Genomic DNA, 17519 nt, shown 5'->3' on the forward strand with positions numbered 1-17519 from the left:
AAAAGTCATGGCCAATATCATAAAGATATGGTTAAAAACAAATAGAATTTTAAGTTGTATGACGATTCACTGTGAAACAAAGCCTCAATCGAATACCGTGTTAAGTAGTGGTCTCATCGCATGGTGGAGGCATTGAGGCACTTATGAGGATGCAAAGGAAGGCCGTATTATAAAGTGTCATTATAAAGCACTACTGCTGCTCAAATAGCCCGAGGAGCTGGGCCTGTATTGCGTTACAAAGGTACAAGCAATGTAATTTGAGCGACGCTTACAAGGTAGTGAAGAAACTAGACTATTTATGTGGTCCAATTATTTTAAACTTAATAGATTGGAACCAGCACTTAAATTTACGATTTATGCAACAATAGAGATAGATTGGGATATTAGGTTCCTTACCTTTGCCCAGAGATTATTGCACTTGTGGAACAGGTCGCTAGCACATGCAGTTAGTACTCATTCTCTGCCACGTTAAGAATGCTGGATTTGCTTTTGACTGGTATGGAGATTGCCTTGTTCAGAAACAGATATCCTGCAACATATTCTGCATGTTCTCTTGGACCAGTTTCCATTGCCTAAAGAGATCGCAGAGGAAGTCTTGCATATTTCGTTTCCCCAGTTGGTTTGGGTGTTTTAACAATTTGCCTTTTACTCATGTTTCCAGGAGATTACTTGGTTCCAGGCAGGTAGGGAGAGTTTATCATAATACAAGAGGCACTAATCATACAAATTCTCTACTGGGCAGGATATGTCATTCATATACCAGACACCTGAAGCCATTGCTCTACTCAGAACTAGGGTGCAGCACAAGGCTCCCAAAAGGAGAGTGGAAATGCTTGAGGGATGTCTTCAAAGCATCCCTGTGGAGATTAAACATCTCCACCAACTCATGGAAATCCCTGGCACATGATCAAACAAAATGGAGAATGATAATTTGAGAAGTCATTAATCCTATCAAGAGACTTTGCCAGGTGCAAACAGAGGCAAAGAATAGATGTTGGAGAAAGCATATAAACCTCCAAGCACCTCATCTACACGAGGAAGAGACTGGGGATTGTGCATTGGACTCAGCCATCTTAGAACCCATCAAACCAGAGTGAAAACAAGTTATTGAGATAATAAGGTGTAGGTCTGGATGAACACAGCAGGCCAAGCAGCAGATGAGCAGGAAGGCTGACGTTTCAGGCCTAGACCCCGTCAGCCCTCCTGCTCCTCTGATGCTGCTTGGCCTGCTGTGTTCATCTAGCTCTACACCTTGTTATCTCAGATTCTCCAGCATCTGCAGTTCCTACTATCTCTGAAAACAAGTTATTCTTAATCCTGAGAGACTGCCCAAGAAAGAGACACATCAGGCATCGCAACTATATGGAATCAATCCAATAGGCCATGGACAGGTCTTCACATCTGCTATTTGCACGAATCTTCAAAAAAATTGTGAAACAACTGCACTAATGATTACAGCACTTTTTGTGTGGCTAATTCATGTTCATGTACACATGATTCTGGTTAAACAAACAAATTCAGAACAGCTGCTGCTTAGTTCCACTGATAATTAACTGCAGAAACAGCTCATCCTAAAATGAAAACACAGCAGCTCTTTTGGTACAGTGATAGTGTCCCTACCTTTGGGCCATGACGCCGGGTTCAATTTCCACCTGTTCCAGAGGCATGTAGTAACATCTCTGAATAGGTTGATTGGAAAATATTTAAAATGAAAATACAGGGACTCTTGTGGTGTAGTGATCATGTCCCTACTTTTGGGCTCCGAGGCCTGGGTTCAAGTCCCACCTACTCTAGAAATTAGTAATATCATCAATGAAAGTCGAAGTGATCTTGTAGCACAACTGTAGTTTCCCTAGCTCTGGTTCAACCCATGGGTAAGCGAGGTATGTACAAAAGGTGATTAAAATAATTTTAGACAATTAAATACTTAAGGCATCCAGCATTTTCTCAAAATGTGATTATATGACAGGTCTACAAAATCATGAGAGGTATGGACAGGGTGGATTGCAAGAAGCTTCCCCCCACACCCGCCCCGAGTCGGGGACTCAATTACTAGGGGTCACAACTTCAAGGTGAGAGGGGAAAGGTTTAAGGGAGATATGCGTGGAAAGTTCTTTATGCAGAGGGTTCCTGGAACTCGTTGCCAGTGGAGGTGGAAGAGGCGGGCATGATAGTGTCATGTAAGATGTACCTAGACATACATAAATGGGCATGGAGCAGAGGGATACAGACCCTTGGAAAATAGGTGACAGGTTTAGATACAGGATCTGGATTGGCGCAGGCTTGGAAGGCCGATGGGCCTGCTCCTGTCATTTTCTTTGTTAACTTAATAGTTTTATCTTCTGCAACAATCAGTAATAACTGTGAAGAAGGAATGAACATAAATTGTTATCTCGAAGTAATTCACCTATGATTGAATGTTTTGGCAGCAAAAGGGAAAGTTACAGGTTAAGACAAGACAGTATACAATATAACCATCATCCATCTACTCAGTTTACATCCTGTTCATAAAATAAGTCACATTGAGGTTCTTGAAGTGGTATTCTCTCTCTCTCATGCACACAGTAATAAGGGAGCAAGTGGGCAGGATGAGAAGCATTACAACTTGCACTGTAGTTTAAGACATAACCACTTCTTTGTATTGAATGCCAATAACATTTCAAAATGGTGACCACTATGCAAATGCCTGGAGCAAAATGATAAATAACCACCTAACTTGCTGACAGCATGGCCAAGGGACAAATACTGGCCATGTCACCAGTAGGACGCTCCATTCTTTATTTTTGGAAAAAATACGATGAGATCTTTTGCATCCAACTGAAGGCAAATGCAGTCTTGGATTATTAAGACTGAAACATCCCTTGGTCATCACATCTGTACACAGTCCAGAGTAATAAGTTGTTCCTATCAAGCTTAAGAACTTTTGTTCCTCAAGGTCTTACCAAAGAATTACGCAGTGATAACGTACTCTTCATGTTTAAATTCTCCGTAAATTCATTGTTGATATTACTACAAACTGGTGATCTTTTCATAAAGTTGCAGTTATAAACAGCACTAAATAAAAATGGGCCATATCATAACATCACAGTGACTAATCTAAATTAAGAGAACAATGATGTAAATCTTACTTTAAGCAGACCACAGATACTCAAATTTAAATCAACTTGCAAGAAGCCATCTCAATAAATGTACAGCAGTATTAAATTTACTGACTGGATTTTAACAAGTCACCATTGTTTGATCCATAGGACAATGCATTTTTTCCCCCTCCATACTGTGAGCTAAATTGAAGCTAGTTTTTCTTTATTACTTCCACATTCCAAATGTTAAAAACATCTATAAAATTGAAGTTTTAATATTCCAAAATTGGATAACAACAAATCTTAGAACTATGATGATTTCTTTTTAAAATGCTGCTTGAAATAATTCTATCATAGCTGTCATACTACAGATTTAAAGATTGAAGTTCCCCTGAACAAGGCTAAACTTGGGGGAAAAAAAAGCAGCTTGTTTTGAGCCGTGAAACTAAAATTTGGGATCTCTACTATACATCCAAGATTTGCAATATGCTATCGTACAATTTCAGGAAAAAAAAAATGGACTTCCACAAGAAAGTCAAAATAAATCAATTTGCTCCACACAAAAATAATATTCAAAGAACAGCCTACAAAGATCCTTATTGCATCTACGGAGACGTTATTTAAATTAGAAATTGGTAAAACATCTACATATATGGAATGGTTTCCTGCTCTTCCACAAACTTCTTGCAACACCAAGAGAACACATTAACACCTTAAGTTTGTTATTTGCTGTCCCTCCATTCAAGGATGACATCAAGTATGCCTCACACTGTGTAAACAACTTATGATGTGTCCTTGATCTGCCTGTACTGCTTGCAAAACAAGGCTTTTCACTGTACTGAGGTACATATGACTACAATAATTCAAATCAAAAGCAAAGTCAGGCTTGCAAATTACTGGCACATATGTTCCCATGTTTGAAAAGTCTAATTCTCAACCTACAGATCTGAGGGCACATGGGGCGAAATATCCCATGGGGTAGCAGGAGTCTAAGTACAGGATTTAATTTCTTTTCTTCTCTACCCCAACATCCTGATTATTAGCAGCTTGAGAGAGTACTGGTCACCATTCTGAAAAATCCCAGTCACTAACATCAATGCTGCCATGCTTCAAGGAAAGGGTCAGAGTCTCTCAAATGTTTTCTTTACCATCCCTTAAGGATTGTTGTCCGAAAATTCCTAAATGAGGGCCTGTGAGGGAGACAGTTTTCTTGCCTTCCGTACACAGTGTCTGTCCACAGAGGGTGTCCCAGCAACGTGAATTGGCTACAACGCAATTGACGAATAGGGTACACTATTTCTAAAGCATGGACTTGTGTTGGCTACAATGCAATGCCATTAAGTAGGCCTCTTGCTGTCAGAAGCCCTTTGCTAACTTGTACAATGCTATGATCCCGAGGGTCCCAGAGAAATTCTCTCCGTCAGCCTTCATTAAAATTGAAAAGCAAGCAACCAGCAGATCAGTTATCAGGAAAAGTAGGGTGTACGGGAGAGTGAAAAACGGTACATCTAACTTACCTTGAAAGGAAACACAGGGTACAACAGGAGGCTCCAGCAGCCTATTTAAGAAATTAGTCAGATCACGGATGACTTATGTTTCAACTTGATTTTCCCATCTTTGCTCCGTATCTTTCGACACCCTTGTGGTGTGGTGATATGATCACTAAAAGGACTGAGTTGCTATGGCAACATATACACATATGTCGCAGTCTGGAACTATGGATATTGGTGGTCGAGACTCCAATGTTCTTTTGGTCACATGGCTGAGCAGAAATCTCTCCCAATCTTACAGTGTGCTATTGGTCGTGTTGGAAGAATTTGCCATTTGATACTTGATCCTTTTTGGCACATTGTGAACACACCTTCCCTGGCCATTGACTTCTGAGGCCGGACCTGAACCTAGATCTTCTTGCTTACAAAAGGTTTACACCTTTCACAACCCCGGGATGTTACAAAGAGCTTGGCAGCCGCTAAAATATTTTTGAAGTGCAGTCATTGTAGAAAATTCAGCAGCTAATTTTCACTCAATACTGTGCCACAAGCAACAATGTGATGATGACCAGATAGTCTTGTCATTGTGTTGCTAACTAATGTCTATGTATTGACCAGGACACCTGGGGTAACTGTCTTGCACATTTTGGAAACTGTCAGGACAGGTGTGTCAATGTGAGAAGGAGCTGTGAAGCCACTGTTACAGTTTGACCAACCTGTCTGAACAGTTACTGACAGCAGTCCCATCCTTTGTATTATGCTTTTTTTGGCGATCTGCCCATTGCCCCACTTTTCCCATAGATCCAGTTGTTTATATAGTGCAACCTTCTATAACGTGTTGTTGTGCTGGAATGCAACAATCGTGTTATAGCAGAACACTCTGTACATGATGTACAGTTTGCTGATGACTAGAGTTGTTGTACACACTGCACCAGATCTAAAGACATTCAACAGCATTCCATAAACCCAGCCCGTTCTTGTTGTTTTGTTAACATGCAAATTAACTGATATCTGGTCAGCCAAATATTGTATCTCTCATAAATGTTGGGAATATGTCAAACATTCCTGTATATTGGCAGTTACGTTTCTCAAAAGGATCCACTGATGAGGAGATCCAATATCAGATCAGCTATACCACTTCAGTCTTCTTTAAGCTACAGTATCAAGTGTTTGACAAAACAAAAAAGATCTTCACAAATAAATAAAAATTCTAGTTGTTACCACCACACTACAGTGAGAGTAGACTTTCCATCAACGACACAAAAGACCACCAGCGAAATTCCAACAGCGTGCCTCTGCTGCACCATCTGGATTCTGCAGGAGAACTGGACAAACTTAAAACTACAGCTAAAACTGAAAAGTAAAGCATTTTCCAAAATCGGCTTAAAATATGCTGCCTTTTGTATTCTTTAAGAGCAGCATTTGAATTGTGATCAATGTCATGCAGTTTAAAGACTAAACACTGGTTGCTTAAAACAAAACAAAGCAACTTTGTAGCTTTATCCTGTTCTGATCAATCGCCTCTTCTAGCCTTGGCAATTTTGCATGTTGGATCTTGCAAAATATTTTTAATATTTCATGTTCCAAATACATTGAGGTATTTTGACTGATTTGCAAAGTTTCCCTCTTACACTTAAATTTCATGTTGGGATTGGACAATCTACCTGGGTCAGGTCATCAACATGAAATTATTTCTCTCTATAGTTCTACCTGCGAAGTAGCCTTCATTTTCCCCCTGAGTTAACACAACGGACACAACGACAGAGTATGGAGAGGAGTACTAGATCGTGTCCTTTAACTGTTATATCAACCACACTGTAACAAACTGGTGAAGAGACTATGAACTGTTGACAAACTTGTTTAAATTACCATTACCGATTCACTGTAACGAAGAGACTATAATTGTATTTCCGAACTTCAAAACAAAAAAAGTAGGCAGTTACTGGTTTAGAAAATGGAACTTCTCCCTTTATCTTTTTACCTATTTGCAAAAGCTCTTCAGTGCGATTAAAAAGAAAATTATGCAAGTCCAAATTAGTCTTCGCTCTTAACTGGAATTACCCTGGAAGGGATCAAGGCCTAGTTATCAGACTCCGTAAAAGTATTGAGAAAGATAAACGAGACTTTACATATTTATTTATAAACTGTGAACCATAAATTAGAAAGAAACAAATTTAAACAAAGTTTCAGTTAATGTCAAGGTGTGGAGGGGCGCGGGAGTATCAAAAGCTCAACTTACCGCGACATCGCTCCCACAGGTAAACTCTCCAGTTCATAAATGGATACTTAGTACTTTTTTTTGAAAGAAGAGAAAACCTTTTCACAGTCCTGGAAACTCGAGTAAGGAGAAAACTGTAATCTGTGCTCTAAACTGAGGCAGAAGACAATTTCACCAACATTCTTTAAGATATGTATGTGCATTAAAGCGGCATCGGGGAAGAAGGTGAAAAAAAGGATTTGCTGTTTCAGATAAGTGTTTAAGTGTGAAGTCACCGCCGACAGACGCCCAACTGCAGCTAAACGGCTCCCGCCGGGAGTGATTGATAACCCCGAAGACCAGACCAACTCTCAGGTCTGCGGCAAGGGGTATCCAAACACCTTCTTAGAGACAGAGAATGGGAGGTGACTCAAATCCGCTCCGAGATTCTCATATTTCAACTAATCGAAGATTATAATATGCTTTTGATGCTTACTACCTGCTTCGGTTTGACATTAGTCCCTACACTTTGAACGCTCATGTACATTTAATCCCCCGCCTCTGTGCCGGGGTGGATTTGATATGCCCCAAAGGCCGAATGGGAAAAGGGAGGGGCTGCTACTGAACTGTCACCATGGTAACGAGGCCTAGGCGATGGTGCAATCTTAACCAAAGCCTGTAAGTTACCATTTCTTCCTTAACTTATAATAAAAATGGGCTTTGTTTCTGGACCAGCAGGTGAAAATTGTTGATTTTGTACTTGAACACTGTAAATCTGCAATTTCTCGTGGGAAGTTACTCTTTTTAGGTCACCCGCCCTTGAAATGTTCCTTCCTTCGTTAGTTTTAATCATTTTTTTGATTTCTGGAAAAGAAGTTGTATGAATAAGTAAATGTAGTTCGAATAGACGTTCATCAGTTCTGATTAAAAAAATTACAGACGAATTGTTGATTCTATTTCTTTCTCGATTCACGGAAGCTGTGTGGCCTACTTAGTATTTCAAATCATATCTTCAATTTTTTTATATTTTAAGAATTCCAGCATTTGCAGTATTTTTGCTTTCAGACTTTTCGATGGTTCTCTCTCGTTATTCTTTTGCTGCAAATAATTAAATGTCTCGGATTAGGACCGCAGTTGCACTCTTACTTTGCTGCAATCATAAGACGAGTCGCCTCCACTGGTGAAATTTTAATTTTAGGAAAACAAAAATTTGAGCAGGATGACAGTTTCCTGGGGAGAGAAATTTAAAAAATCAAATGATGGAAATCCACCGATTCTTCCATTTTTAATATGCATCAGCATAATAAACTGTAACTTTAAAATTGAAAATATTTCAATTGGAGTCTAAACCCAGGATAAAATCTCCAGTGAGGATGAATTCTTACAGTGCGGAAGCAGGCCTTTCAATACATTGAGTCCACAACAACCATCTGAAGTGTATCCCACCCTAACCCACCTGTTATCCCCTAGCCACAATGGTCAACTTAGCATAGCCAATCCACCTAACCTGCACATCTTTGGACTGTGATCAGAGAATAATGGGCACTCTCGAGAGAATCCGAGATAACAAAGTGTGGAGCTGGATGAACACAGCAGGTCAAGCAGCATCTTAGGAGCACAAAAAGCTTATATTTCAGGCCTAGAACCTTCATCAGAAACAGGGGAGGGGGAGAGGATTCTGAAATAAATAGGGAGAGAGGGAGAGGTGAATCGAAGGTGGAGAGGAGACAGACAAGTTAAAGAGGCAGGGATGGAGCTAGTAGAGGTGAGTATAGGTGGGGAGGTAGGGAGGGGATAGGTCAGTCCTGGGAGGACGGACAGGTCAAGGGGGCGAGATGAGGTTAGTAGGTAGGAAATGGAGGTGCGACTTCCTACCGACTAAGCTCATCCCGCCCCCCCCTTGACCTGTCTGTCCTCCCCGGACTGACCTATCCCCTCTCTCCACCTATCTTCTCCTTTATCCATCTTTGATGCGCCTCCCCCTCTCTCCCTATTTATTTCAGAACCCCCTCCCCATCCCCCTTTTCTGATGAAGGGTCTAGGCCCGAAACGTCAGCTTTTGTGCTCCTGCGATGCTGTTGACCTGCTGTGTTCATCCAGCTCAACACTTTGTTATCTCTCATCTTTGGACTGTATTTTCTGCAGATAGCACGTTTTTCCTACAGAAATACTTCTTTTAAAATTTTGTTAAATGACTCAGTTTCTAAAACATATAATTAGATTTGACTAAGAAATTTCTTACTTATCCAACATCAGTGTTTGGCCAGTGCTTGATTATATTTTTGCCAAAAATGCTAATGTATAGCTTTAAATAGTTATTATAATGCCAACATAATTTAGATGACAAAAATCTCACAAGTTTGAAAATTCTTTAGGAAACAAAAATGAAAATGTGAATCTTTCTCTTCACTGCTATTCTGGAATTATATTTTGTAATCTGTCAATGTAAACAAACAATAACTGATTAGTTTCAGAGATAGTAGGAACTGCAGATGCTGGAGTTGACGAGGTGTAGAGCTGGATGAATTCTGAAGAGGGGTCTAGGCCTGACGCATCAGCCTTCCTGCTCCTCTGATGCTGTTTGGCCTGCTGTGTTTATCCAGCTCTACACCTTGTTATCTCTATAATTGACTCGTACTTTGAAATACATTTGTCTGAATTTGCCACTCACAAAATAAAGACAGTAATCCATTTAAAATGGATGGTTTACTCGACCATAAGATGAAGGGGGTGGAAGCAGGTCATTCAGCCCATCAAGTCTGCTGTGCCATTCAATGAAATCATGGGTGATCTGGTAATCCTCTGCTCCAATTTCTTGATTTTTTTACCCCAAAACCCTGATTCCCTTACTGGTTTAAACACCAGTCTCTTTCAGCCTTGAATATATTTAACAACCTAGCCACCTATGGTAAAGAATCCCACAGTTTCACCTTGCTCCGAGATAGTAAGAACTGCACATGCTGGAGTCAGAGATAACACACAGTGGAACTGGAGGAGCACAGCTGGCCAGACAGCATCAGAGAAGCAGGAAAGTTGACATTTTGGGTCAAGACCCTTCTTCAGAAATGGGCTGGGGGAGCTCAGAACCGGGGATGAGAGGGAAGGTTGGTCGTAGGATGAGGCCGGGGTAGGGAGATTTTGAAACTGGTGAAATCCACATTTAGGCCATTGGGCTTCACCTTCCTCATTAAAAAGATGATTACTTAATCTCAGATTATGCCCTCTAGTCCTGGACTGTCCCATAAAGGGAGACAACCTTTCTGTATCTGACCTGTCAAGACTCCCAAGAATGGGAGGTGTACAAGATGATGAGAGGCATAGATAGAGTGGATAGCTGCAGACTTTTTCCCAGGGTGGAAATGACAATTATGAGGGGGTATAATTTTAAAACGAGTGGAGGAAAGTATAGGGGAGATGTCAGAGGTAGATTCTTTACACAGAGAGTGGTGGAAGAGTGGAATGTGCTGCTGGCAGTGTTAGTGGAGTCAGTTACTTTAGAGACTTCTAAGTGAGTCTTGGATAGGCACATGGATGATGGTATAATGCAGGGTAGTTTGATTTTAGTAGGATATTAGGTCGGCACAACATCATGGGCTGAAGGGCCTGTACTGTGCTGTACTGTTCTATGTTGTTTTTAAACTCCAATAATACAGTCCTAACATACTCGATATCTTCCCTTATAAAACAGAACTTCCATGCCTGGGATTAGTCTTGTGAATCTTCTCTAGATTATCTCCAATTTATAACTCCTGTATATCTTTCTTTAGATAAGGGCCCAAAATCATTCACAATATTTCAGCTGTGGTCTGACAATTGCCTTGTATATTTTAGCAAGACTTCCCTATCTTTATTCCACATTCCCTTAAATAAAAACCAACATTCCATCTGCCTTCCTTATTGCCTGCTGAATGTGAATGCTAGCTTTTTGTGATTCACACATAAGGACTCCCAAATACCCCTGTGCATTTTTAAAATATTTATTAACCAGATGTAGGCTTTGATGGTTAGGGCAGCATTTATCATCCAACCATAAATTCCCTGAAGGAAGTTAAGATTCAATCACATTCTTGTAGGTCTGTACTTACATGTAGGCCAGACCAGGTAGAGATGGCAGATTTTCTCCCCGAAAACATATGCGAACCAGATGGGTTTCTCCCGATGGAATCTTAATTGGACTCCTTGAGACTCTTAATTCCCAATATTTATTGAATTCAGATTCCACTATCTACCACGGCAGGATTGAAACCCAAGCCCCCAGAATGTTAGCTAGATCTCTGAGTTAATAGTCTAGGGATAATACCACTAGACTATCACCTCTCCATGAGGTAGTGTATGACTGGAGCTTTCTACAGTCTTTCTCCATTTAAATAATAGTTTCTACATTCTTCCTGCCAAAGTGCATAACCTCACACTTGCCCACATTATAATTCATCCGCTAATATTTTCCCCACTCATGTAACTGGTCTATATCTTACTGTAGACTCTTTGAGTCATTTTCATCACTTGCTTTCCTACCTATTTTTGTGTCATGTGCAGATTTAGCTATAGTACAATCATTATCCTTACTCAAGTCATGAATGTATATTGTAAATAATTATGGCCCCAGCACCAATACCTGTGACACTCAGCTAGTTACAGGTTGCCATGCTGAAAATGGTCCCGTTATCCCAACTGTTTGTCTTCTATTAGTTAACCAGTCCTCTGTCCACGCCAGTAAATTACGTCCAACATCGTGGCTTCTTTTCTTATTAAGTAGCCTAACAAAAGAGACGATAGCTAGCTGGAAGTCGGGAGGAAAATTAATGGCGAATCAGGAACAGGGACTGAATAAAATTAGTCTAAGTAAAATATTAGTAATAAGGAAATTAATGGAATTAAAGGGTAACAAATCCTTGGGAACTGACAATTTCGATCCAAGAGTGTTAAAGGAAGTAAGGAAGCACACAGTGGATGCCCTAACTATAATCTTGTAGATTTCCCTGGATATAGGAGCTGTCTCTCTGGACTGAAAAATTGTACATCACTCCACTTTGTAAGAGAGACAAAAGAGGAAATCCAAGGAATTACAGATCAGTTCGCCGAACATCTGTGGTGGGACAGTAGTTGGAGTCTCTAATCCAGTTGATGATGCTGGGGTAACTGAATTTCTTGAAAAATTTCAGTTAACTAGGGATAGCCAGCATGAATCCATGAAAGGTAGGTCACATCTGACAAACCGCATTGATTTTTTGAAGAAGTGACTAAGGTGACAGGGGAATGCCTACAGATGTTGTTTATCTCGACTTCCAGAAGGCATTTAATAAAGTTCCACATAAAGTAGAAGCTCATGGAATTGAAGGCAAATTACTGTCATGACTGGAAAATTGATTGAGTGATGTTCTATGTTCTATGATAGGTTACAGAAAATAGGGATAATGGCTTGGTACTCAAATTGGCAGGATGAGATCAGTGATGTCCCACAAGGATCTGTGTTGGGGTCTCAATTAGTCACAGTATTATTAATGACTTGGATAATGGCATAGGAAGACATGTATTTAGATTTGCTGATGACACAAAATTACGTGATGTTGCAGACAGTGTAAATGACAGCATAAAATTACAAAGGGGTAATGATAGACTAAGTGAATAGGCAAACCTGTGGCAGATGGAGTACAATGTAAGCAAGTGTGAAATTATCCATTTTGGCACAAAAAAGAATAGATCAGGATACTTTCTAGATGGAATGAAGTTAAATATGGTGGATGTCCAATGAAGCTTGGGGTAAAGGTGTGTAGATCTTTAAAACGTAATGAACAGGTGCAGAAAATAATCATAAAAGCTAATAGGATGCTGGTCTTTTTATCTAGAGGTCTGGAGTACAAGGATGCAGAAGCACAAAGAACAGGGTGGAAGATTAGAGCCGGACTGTTCAGGAGAAATGTTAAGAAGCTGTTTTACACATGTTAGGATGACATGGTAAAATGTTAGGAACACTCTTCCACAAATAGCAGCGGATCATGACCAGTTGTTAATTTTAATTCTGAGATAGATTTTTTGTAAAACAAAGATATTAAGGGATATGAGTCCAAAGACAGGTATATGGAGTCGGCCACAGGTCAATCATAATTTAATTGAATGATGGAACAAGCTCAAGGGGCTGGGTGGCCCACTCCTCTTTCTATGTTCCTATACATAGTATCATATCAAATGCCTTCTGAAAATCCAAATACAATACATCCACGTGTCCCCGTTATGTCTTCTACATGTTACTTTTTGAAAGATTTCTAATAAATTTATCAGGTAGGATTTCCGTTTCATCAAGACATGCTGACCCTTTGATAATATACTGATTTGATTGGATTTATTGTTGTCACATTTACTTGGGTACAGTGGAAAGTTTTGTTTTGTGTGCAGTGCAAGCATATCATAATATACAAATATCATAGGGTGATTGAACGGAGCAAGGAATACAAAGTTACGGCTGCAAAAAAAGTACACAAAAAAGAAAATCAACATTAGATTTGAAATTTGAGAGGTCCACTCAGAAGTCTAATTACAGCATAGAAGAATATGTTCTCGAACCTGTTGGTACGTGTGTTTAAGCTTTTGTATCTTGTGTCGGAGGGAAGAAATTATAACTGGGATGAAGGGGTCTTTGATGATATTGGCTGCCTTTCTGTGGCAACATGAAGTGTAGATGGAATCAATGGATGGAAGAGATAATGGGAACTATAGATGCTGGAGAATCCAAGATAATGAAGTGTGGGGCTGGATGAACACAGCAGGCCAAGCAGCATCTTAGGAGCACAAAAGCTGAAGTTTTGGGCCTGGACCCTTTATCAGAAAAGCCTTTTCTGATGAAGGGTCTAGGACTGAAATGTCAGCTTTTGTGCTCCTAAAATGGTACTTGTCCTGCTGTGTTCATCCAGCCCCACACTTTGTTATCAATGGATGGAAGGTTGGCTTATGTGATGGTTTGGGCTGTGTTCGCAACCTTCTGTAGTTTCTTATAGTCCTGGGCAAAGCAAAGAAATGCTTTGCTATTATAACCTTTATACTAGACCCTCACATTTTCTCAATAGCAGAAGTTGGTTAATTTTTATTTGTCTCTTTACCTTTAAAGATAAAAATGTGAGATTGGCAATTTTGTTAACCTCTGGAACTTTTCCAGAAACTAAGGATTCTTTGAAGATTTTTACCAGTGCATCCACTATCTCTGTAGCTACTTATTTTAATATCCTAGGATTCGCCCCATCAGATCTAGGTGATTGATTGGTTTTTAATTCTATTCATTTCCTTGGCACTTTTGCTGTGGTGATATTTATTGTATATATTTCTATTCCACTTATTTTGCCTTGAATATTTAATAATTTTGAAATACAATTTGTGTCTTCTTTTGTGAAGACTGTTGCAAACTATTTATTCATCTCCTGATTCCTTGTCATTGTCACTCTCAGAAAATCCAGACCTGTAGAGTTTCTATTGCAACGTATCATTTAAAATTTACTATTCCTGAAACTAAAAAGAGAGTTTCTGGGGCTATGAGCTAGTTTTACTAGAAGTGGTGGCTAGCTGCTATTTGCAGGTATACAACAAAGACAAGGAAATTCCTGGATTTATTAGAGCGTAAGGAAAGACAAATTACAAATGGGGACCAATCCAAACATTTGATGCACCATAGCAGGTACTCAAATATGGTGTAGGATTGCCAACTGTAGTTGAATGTCTTCCTGAGGTTTAATTGCATAACCTCCAACTGCTGTACCTGTTTGCTATTATTTTTCCTAAGTTCCCTTCTAAATACAACTAATTAATGTGAGTATTCAATATAAATCCAAAAACATGTAATTTATTTTAACCCCTATTATCTTTCCTAGTCTTCTCCCAATAGTGTCTAGAGATTAATTTTTTTTTGCTTGGAAGTTTGCTCTTTAATATGGCAAAGAAGCAGCATGTGAAAAGGCTAATGCCATGACAGATGCTATGATTGCAGTGTTTACCCATGAAAACTAACAAGGTTATCCCACCATCTGCAATCTACTATCTATGGGTTAAAGTCTACCATGCTCATAATGCTATTAAGCCTTTCATCACCAGATGATGTGTTAAGTTGCTCTTTGTCTTTTGAGACATCAATTTCTTTTCCATTGCAAAATGAAAGCTCAGATTGAGAAATACATTTCAAAACCTTCCATTTTCTGAAGAACATTTTTTAAGTTCCTTGTTGTCAAATATGAATGAATTATATTAAGGTCTCATGTCCAGTATGACGCATTATATCTTCCCAATTTTGTACCACAGAGATTTCAAAATATGGCTGGGGGAGCATTCCAGCTGGGTGAATTCAAATCCATGTCTAAGAAGAGTAAAGAATATATTCTGAGATAGTAGGCACTGCAGATGCTGGAAAATCTGAGAAGGGTCTAGGCCCGAAATGTCAGCTTTCCTTCTTCTCTGATGCTGCTTGCGCTGCTGTGTTCATCCAGCTCTACACCTTGTTATCAAAAAATATATTCTGACTTGTTGACCCCTCTATTTGGTTAATTCATGGGCTTTGGGTGCCATTGTCTCAGCTAGCATTTATTGCCCATACCTAATTACCCTACAGAGGTGGTTGTGGGCTACCTCTTTACTACCGTAGCCCTTGCAGTGTAGGAGTACCCGCATTGCCGTTAGGAAAGGAGTTCCAAGATTTTGTCCCAGTGACAGTGAAGGCTCGGCAATATAGTTTCAAGTCAGGGTAGTATGTGACTTTGAGGGGAACATTCAGGTCATGGTGTTTCCATGCATTCCCTGTTCTCGTTCTTTTAGGTGATAGCTGTTTGTTTGTTAGAGGATCTTTGGTGAGTTCTTGGAGTGCATCTTGTTGGTGGTACGTACTGGTGCCATTGGCGGTAGTGAGAGTGAATATCAAAGATGGTGGATGGGGTGCCGCTCAAGCGGGCTGCTTAGTCCTGGATAATGCCAAGCTTCCTGTGTGTTTTTGGAACTGCATTCATCCAGGCAAGTGACAGTACTACATCACAATCCTGACCTATGACTTATATATGGCAGACAGGCACTTCAGAGGGAAGATCTACTCAATGCAGAATTTCTGGCCCCGACCTTCTCTTGCAGCTTCAGTATGTACATGGCTGTCTCATTGTGTGGTGTCCACTTATAGCTTCTGTCCCAGCCAGAATAATCAGAGTGAATAACACAGATACAATTAAGTACAAGCTAAATAAACAGACCAGAAAGAAATAGATTTAAAAAATTATGGTGTAAGGTGAGATGGTGGGTTGGGGACAACACCCATGTTGACCGTAAACACTGGCATTGGTCAGATGGGCCAGATGGCCTGTTTCTATGCTGTAATCACACAACAATAGTACAGCTATCCTTCATGCTCCTTGTCCCAAGATTAATTACTTTGTGTGTGAGAAACTCTTCTGGATCTTGGATATAATGTTGCCGATTCTAAAGTTAGTTTTCTCTGATTTTTGGAACATATAAACCAAATACTTTTAATGTGTAGTTCTGCATCATGCTGGTTTTGCTGCTGTACTTTTTTCCAGAGAAATGCTCATTGCAAACTTGTCTGCTGTATTGAATGTGAACAGATCCTAGAACTGAGCCATCTGATGTACAGGCTGAGCCATTATTTCTGTTCTATTCCAGCCCCCACCCACAGCTGTTTCTCTGATACATTGATGATATCATCGGTGCTGCTTCCCCCTCTTGTCTAGAATTGGAAAACGTCATCAATTTTGCCTCTAATTTCCATCTGCCCTCACTTTCACCTAGTCTATCTCTGACTTCTCCTTTTGCTTCCTTGACATTTCTGTTTCCATTTCTGGGGATAGACTGGCCACTAATATCCACTACAAACCCACTGACTCCCACAGTTACCTGGACTACACATCCTCACACCCCACTCCCTGTAAAGACTCCATCCCATTCTCTCAGTTCGTCTGACGCTGTTGCATTTGTTCGGATGAGGCCAACTTCGAAAAGGGAGCCTCCAAAATGTTCACCTTCTTCCTCAACAGAGGATTCCCCAGCTCCGTTGTTGACTGGGCCCTCAGCCATGTCTGACCCATCTCATGCATTTCCACCCTCACCCCTTCTCTTCCCTGCCGCAACAGCGATAGGGTTCCCCTTATCCTCACCTACCATCCCATCAGCATCCACGTCCAGAAGATTATCAGATGCCATTTCTGCCACCTCCGGTGAGATGCCACCACCAGACACAAGTTCCCCTCCCCTCCCTTCTCCACCTTCTGCAGAGGCCATTCCCTCCGGGACACCCTAGTCACACTTCCTCACCCCCAATACCTCCCCACAGCCCTACGGCACCTTCCCCTGTAACCGGCAAAGGTGCAACACACGCGCATTTACCTCCTCCAAGGCCCCAAACATACCTTCCACGTGAAGCAACACTTCACCTGCACTTCCCAGAATCTAGTCTACTGCATTTGCTGCTCACAATGTGGTCTCCTGTACACTGGGGAAACAAAGTGTAGACTTGGCAACTGCTTTGCAGAACATCTATATTCTGCTCGCAAAAAAGACCGTGAACTGCCAGCCACTTCGACACACCATCCTGCTCCCTGGCCAGCATCTCTGTTGCTGCCTTGCTGCAGTGTTCCAGTGACGCCCAATGCGAGGTGGAGGAACAACACCTCATTTTCCACTTGGGGACCCTACAGCCCTCCAGACTCAATATTGAGTTCAATAATTTCAGGGCCTAACCTCTTCCATGTCCCAGCCCCCTACTCCACACAACGGGCC

General features: G+C 40.6%; 1 protein-coding gene across 8 annotated transcripts in view; it reads right to left on the bottom strand.

The window, feature by feature from the left end:
• Nucleotides 1–7350, bottom strand: part of mbnl2 (muscleblind-like splicing regulator 2) — a 119288-nt gene extending 111938 nt beyond the window's left edge. For 2 of the 8 annotated variants that reach the window (XM_048532506.2, XM_048532505.2), the window contains exon 1: nucleotides 6810–7350. The gene's annotated coding sequence lies outside the window, so the exon portion shown is untranslated. Of the gene's footprint in view, nucleotides 1–5791; nucleotides 5811–6809 lie in introns of those variants that run through there. The other 6 variants (XR_009445822.1, XM_048532498.2, XM_048532503.2 and 3 more) reach the window with 6 other exon arrangements.
• Nucleotides 7351–17519: the final 10169 nt, after the last annotated feature.

This window comes from Stegostoma tigrinum, chromosome 6 (genome assembly GCF_030684315.1).
Source record: "Stegostoma tigrinum isolate sSteTig4 chromosome 6, sSteTig4.hap1, whole genome shotgun sequence".
Classification (NCBI taxonomy): domain Eukaryota; kingdom Metazoa; phylum Chordata; class Chondrichthyes; order Orectolobiformes; family Stegostomatidae; genus Stegostoma; species Stegostoma tigrinum.